The sequence below is a fragment of the Agelaius tricolor genome, unplaced genomic scaffold (genome assembly GCF_023055355.1).
Source record: "Agelaius tricolor isolate 1412-34295 unplaced genomic scaffold, bAgeTri1.0.p SCAF_15, whole genome shotgun sequence".
Taxonomy (NCBI): Eukaryota; Metazoa; Chordata; class Aves; order Passeriformes; family Icteridae; genus Agelaius; species Agelaius tricolor.
Genome location: NW_027269275.1, coordinates 19,032,003 through 19,038,422, shown reverse-complemented (window position 1 = coordinate 19,038,422; position 6,420 = coordinate 19,032,003). Strand labels below are relative to the sequence as shown.

General features: G+C 42.9%; 1 long non-coding RNA gene across 1 annotated transcript; it reads right to left on the bottom strand.

Moving 5' to 3' along the window:
- Positions 1-802: 802 nt before the first annotated feature.
- On the bottom strand, positions 803-6,200 carry LOC139596150 (uncharacterized). The gene is made up of 3 exons (XR_011681260.1): positions 5,950-6,200; positions 2,695-2,862; positions 803-2,032 (listed from the first exon to the last, which is right to left on the bottom strand). It is a non-coding gene; the product is annotated as an uncharacterized lncRNA (long non-coding RNA).
- Between the last annotated feature and the right edge of the window lie 220 nt (positions 6,201-6,420).

The following is a 6,420-nucleotide window of genomic DNA, read 5'->3' as shown; positions in this document are numbered from 1 at the left end:
CTCCATCTCTCCTTCATGATTACAATTAGTTTAGAGTGTAAGATTTACTTCAGAGCATTTCCAGCACCCTCCTCCCCTGTGTACATCACTTGACATTTATCTGTCCTGAACTTCACCTGATGTTTTCTCACTCAGCCATGGACTTCCAGATGGATTTTTGGCATCCCATCACAGTCACCTTTCATCTTTAGCCCCTGAATGGTTTAGTATTATCAGCAGGGTGGACTCATCAGTCTGTCTCCATCCTCATATAAAGATTTCTTCTCCCTTTTTCCTTAGTTTGACACTGGATCCTAATCCATCAGTCAAGTGGAGTGACCCATACAGAACTATGCCATTAGTGACTGCTGAAACGCCTTGGAAAGCATCTTTCCCTGCTAGGATGAGTGATGTGGGAAGAGAAGTAGAAAGAAATTTCCTCTTATTCCTGGAAATAAATGAGAATTGTTCTAAAAGTCTGCAGACGTCTGGCTATTACATCATCTGAGGCTCTGGAGCTTCCAGCTAGCAGTCCCTTAACAAAGGAGATGCATTTCCTTCAAGGAATTCCACCATTTACACATCTGATATTAATTCATATTGGGCAAAAACAAGAATAGGCACAAGTGACTTTTCCAGTTGATGTTTACTTTTTCCCAGGCCACAAAACATCCATTGACTGTGAAACTTCAATTTGCTGCATAACAAATGCCTGCTTTCGTAATAGGTTAATAAAGCTGTTTCACAAATAACAGCACGAGAAGCTACAGATGTTGACCTAAGGGAGGAAAAAAAATAAATACAAGCAACATTTGGGTTTAATTTGATTATTTATTAAATATTTATTGCAGTATCTGAGAATGGAAGGAATTTCATTCTGCCCAGCTGGTCATTCTGAGCTGTTGAAGTCAGCAAAGGGATGGCTGGCAAGGAGGAGATCTTGTGCCTCCTGGGAGCTCTAAATTGCACTTTGAGGCTGCAATTTGGTTCTTTGCTCTTATTTCCCCATCCTTGAGGCAAGAAGGGTATTTTTTTGCTCACTTACATGGGAGAAAACTTTAATTTAGAAAGCGTGGAAAGCACAGAAATCCGAATTTTCAGTAGCCTTGCCCAATCTGGGTGGTTATAGATGAAATGAGCCAGGAGAAAGGCCTTGATCCTGGGGTGTGAGAGGATCATCCCAAGGTTGTAGCTCTTGGGAGGATCCCTGGGCATTCCCTGGGAGCTCTGCTCACATCCCCATGCTCAACCAGCAGATTTTCTGGATGAGCAGAAATTGTGGCTGAGAACACAAGGGAATATTTGAGCTGGGAAAGAGAATTAGATGTTGATTACTGTGTAAATATTGCCCCCTCTGAAGCGAGCAGTCTGTGTTTGGGCAGGATCAGATACTCTTTGCTCACAGTTTGAGGCACATCATGAGTTATTTTGTGTTCCTGCCTTTGGGAACACAATTCCACTATTGCAAAGGGCCAGCTGAGGTAAAGGGCAGGGAAAGGCATTGGGATGTAGATGCCCTATGGCCACAGCCTGTGGTCCTGCTGGAAAATCCCTATTTTCTGCTATAGCACAACCCAGCCATCAGCTGGGTGGAAAGGGCAGGGACATCTGGGACATTACCAGGGAAGTTCTCTCTGCCATGCACCATGCCTTCTTGCTCCTCTGTGGAGTCTGAGAAGCTCAGATCTGAGCTTTATTCCTGCCTGGGAAGCCTTTATTCCTTCCCTTTCTCCATATCCAGTAGGGTAATAAAGTCAGGACACGAGGAATTTGATCAATGTTGTGTTCCACCCCTGCCACACATGCCAGTGCCCTGCATTTAAAGGCTGGGAAATAAACGTTTGTTTTTCCTATAATTTATCCAAATCCTGGTGTTTTTCCTAAGCAGCATCTGTTGCAGGGAGAAGTCAGTGGGCGTCAGTGTCATTCAGGATCAGACCAGGACAAGCAGGGCTCTCCTACGTCAGAGCTTTCCAGGGTTTTACCACATTTGGATGCAGCGAGGAGCAGAGATCTGGCACGGGTTGCTCTTCCTCATCCTCTGTGGGTGTCACTGAGACAGAACACAGAGAGCATCAGCTGCAATAAATCCCCAGATGTGCTAAGTGCCACACAATGGAAATGCTTTCAGCAAACTGTCAGGGGGAAGAGACTTCACTGGGAGTAGGGAAGGGGCAGCTGCCTCTCTGCTGAGTTTGGCAGGTTGGGTTTTACAGCTGCTCCCCAACCTATTGCAATTCATTTCTCCGCTCCATCCCTGTCCTGCCCCTGCTGCAGACAGAGCTGTGCTGAGGCAGAGACCTCAGAATGAGGAGCTTCATCCTCCCCAGGGATGCTGGAGCTGTGACAGCAGCACCAGGGCTAAGAGAAGTTCCTGAGAGTTTAAGGGTTTGGGCAGATATTGTAACAAAGATCTTTCTGCTCATGCAAGGACAAGTTTTTTTTAAGGGCAAAAAAAAAAAAAAAATCAGATATTTGGCCTTTTCTGAGTTGCCACCCTCCAGAAAGAGCAGCAGCTGCCTGGGTCAGGATCAAGTGTATGGAAAAAGGGAAGAAAAAGGACATAGCTCTGACTCCAAGCCTGCTGGAAGCTTTTCCATGCCATGCTGAACCCTTGGCTGCTCTGCCCTCAGCAGAGGGACAGATGTGTTTTTATGGCCACAGATAACTTTCTTCAGAACATGAAACCCCAGAGATAAAAAGGCCTTTATTTACAAGTGCTGGAGCAGTGAGGTTGCAAACTGCATCCCTGAGGCAGCCAAGGTTTCTGTCCAGGGGTGGGAGCAGATTGGGCACTCAGTGACATTGGAAATCATCCATCTCATTTTGCCCCAGGCACTTCTGGGTTCTTCTGCACTCCGCACTGAGTTCTGTGAATTTCTCCTGCACAGAAAGAACAGAAATTTAGTAGAATCCAGCTTTTCACTCCTCCCAGGCAAGCTTGATTCTAAAATTTTTTGAGGAGGTTCAATAACTTGGAAAGTTTTGGGCCATGGATCAGGGAGAGGAGTCCTGCAGTGCCAGCTTCCCTGGCACAAGGGGATGAGACCCCTGTGTACCCCCATCCGTCCAGACTGGAAAATACCAGAAGATTTCTGGCCTCTTAAATGGCATTATCTGCAAATAACTCCACCCACTGATTCTGTGGGGTTTTTTTGTTTTCTATTTGTTTTGTTTTGGGGGTTTTTTTGGTTTGGTTTGGTTTGGTTTGGTGTTTTGTTTTTTTGTTTTTTTGGGTTTTTTTTTTGTTTTGTTTTGTTTTTTGTGGGTTTTTTTTGGTTTGTTTGTGGGGGTTTTTTTTGTTTTTGGGTTTTTTTGGTGTGTTTTTTTGGTGTGGTTTTTTTTTTTGTTTTGTTTTGTTTATTTGTTTGTTGGGGTTTTTTTGGGGGGGAGTACATTTAAAGAAGAGCTGCCTTTTTAAAGGTTCCTGAAGGAGCTTCCTTTCACAAGCCCACACTCCAATTCATTCCTACAAACTCATCTAGCTGGGAGCCTTCCCACCTCACTTCTTTCCACGCAGAAAAAAGGGAAAGGCTGAGGAGGGAGGCTGTGAATGCCTGTAAAGCCAGAACGAGCAGCATCAGCACGAGCTCTTAAACCAGGAGGACTTGCAGCCCTGTCTCCCAGGAGGGAACGTTCCCGGGAATGCCACGTTCCCAGCAGGAACAGCCTCATTTGCATGATGGCAGGACATGGAGCCCCGGCTTGCGCTGGAAGGGTTGAGCAAGCCTGGTGTGACAACATGGGCCTTGTTTCCAGACCCTGCTCAGACTGAGCTGACCCTTTCCAGACCCTGCTCCCAATGGAGGCTTTGTGGGAAGCCCACGGCAAGGAATAAAAGAGAGAAAAGGAGGCAAAGAGCATTTGAGCCTTCCCTGACTCCAGAATTGCTGTAACCCCTCAGAGTTCTCTGTTTTCTAATGGAGCTGGTGAGGTTTCTGGCTATTCTGATGATTATCAAATTGTGGAACGGGCTTTTTTGTAAATATAATTTGCCTATTTTTAGACAATAGAATCTTTGTCTATTTCTTGTCTATTATCGTCAATCCTTTGTCTATTTTTAAAAAATAACAAAATCGACGGTTGAAAATTTGTTGTTTTTCTACACAAACACAATGCCAAAGCACAGTGCTATTAACGTGGGGGTGAGACATCAGCTGACACGGGCTGTGTCAGCCACAAACCGCTGATAAATCCAAAGTACATGGAGGAAAATATCATTATCAGGCCAAACTGCGCTCTCCAAATGCAGGCTAAATTATTCCATGATTCCTGATTTTGCAAGATGATAAAATTCATGTTCTTATGAAAGTTCAGCCTCCAGCTTGTAAGGAGTCCAGTGCTGAGCTCCAAATCCCTTTACAGCAGATAGAAATGAGTCATTAACTCCAGCAGGGCTTGGATCAGGCTCCTCTCTGGGAAACTCCTTAAAAAATGATGGGAGTTTGCACATGGACAATCCTCAGGAATAATCTCTGCGTTTGATTTGTACACTCATGTGAAAACTGAAAAGCAGGGAAGCTGATTTTTTCCCGGGAGATAGAAAAATAAGGAGAAAATTGTGTCCTAATGGAATAATTAATCCTCCTTGTGGCATGAACGTTTCCAATCAGAGGAACGATTTACTGTGGGCAATGGTTTTAGGAGCACAAATCCCACAAGAGATAATAAGATTTCACTTTGAATTTAACAATATTCCTTTAAAAACACCTTCTCTTGTCCTCCTCTTGTACCCATAAAGCTGCTCTTATGGGTACAACATTTATGGATTATGTATAAAAAGAGGAAGGATAATAAGCTCTACTCATTAAAAAAACAGAAAATTTTATGCATTTCAACAAATAATTAAATATATTTTCTTTGTGTTCAGCTTGAATGTTATTTAACAATCATTTTAGCTACAGGAAATTACAAGTAAGATTATTTTTTCCTAGGGTTTGGGGGTTTTTTTTGGTAAAACAAAATAAAAAAGTAAGATACATATCTTTTGCTGCATGAACGATGCCGTTAAATACAGCAATGTTTTACAAATTGCAGACAGCTAAAAGTAAGTTAATAATAAAATATAAATATAGAGCTAAAAGTTTCTCCTTTTCATGAATAACTCTGATGTCATATATACAAATATCTAATCACTATTAATGATTTTTTAAAGTACTGTACTGTGATTTTAGAATGGAACTGATATCTACAACCTTGACAGGAAGATAATCCCTTTCTTAGTGTTTGTATCACTGTAAACCACTGGTTTTAAATGCTATTTCATCCTGAGAAGAATATTTTATAATGTTAAATTTCCATAGATCTTGTGGCTCTTAATGTGTTCTGTGATTTACGACCCATTTTGTTTTTCAGATCTGGAGTTCTGCGCTTCAAAGAAATATTTTGCCAGTGTTGTTATTCCCTTCTAAAACTCCATTTCAGTGGTAATGTATTTTTAAAGAGTGAAGCCCAAGAACAGAAATAGCACGGATTTTTTTTGAAATCTATACAGCCTTGTATAGTTTTCACGTACAGCCTAACATTCATCATCATCTCCCCGCTGCTTTAGAACCACTAAATGTTATTATTCCCCTCTTTTTCTGCTAGGTAGGAATATTAATGAGATATCATTTCCCTGCTTTTGTAAAAACCTCTCTCCGGTTGCTTGTTCAGCAGATAAAAACTCCAAAAATCAGTGAGCAGCGAGACCACTGCTGAAACCCCATCCCCTGAGCCCAGCTTTGTAAACTCACAGACCACGCTCCACATTTCACCCCTGCTCCCTGATTTGCTTCCCGCTTCCCCCAAATTCCAGCAGCCAAAATTCCCCCCAATCCCACCCCTTTTACTGTCAAAATATCCAAAACTTTACTGAGGCAGGTCAAAAAAATCACCACAAACAAACAATCTGATTGAACCCCAGCGAAAAAAACCCTCTTAGACATCAGATTTCCTGAGCTTTTTCCCCCCTCTCACTGCTCTACTTACTTGTAATTATGTCTGGGGCCATTCCTTCCTATTCCACGGGATAAACTGGAATATTCTGCTCGGCAGTTTTGTCTCGAGCTCTTTAAACACCAGAGACCTTAGAAGCAAACAACCCTTTTTTTTTTTCTTCCCTGCCTGTTATGAAATTTTAATGATCTTCCAAGGCTCTCGAAATCAAACCAACTTTCTTCCCTCCCCCTGCCCCAACAACTTGGCTCCTTTGTACCTTTTGTTTCAGAACTGTGCCCAAACTAAATACACCAAACCAGGAGGGAACTCCAGCTTTAAAACAGGGGTTAAAGTGGCCCTTGTTTTCCTGCACCTCTTCCCACTCCTGGAAAATGCAAAATGAGGGGTTTTGCTTGGGGAGCGTTGGAAAAAAAGGAGGTTGGGGAGTGGAAAGTGGAGCAGGGATGAGGGCTCAGGGCAGAGAGTCCTCAAAAGGGGTTTCATGGAGGGGACGTGGGCCAA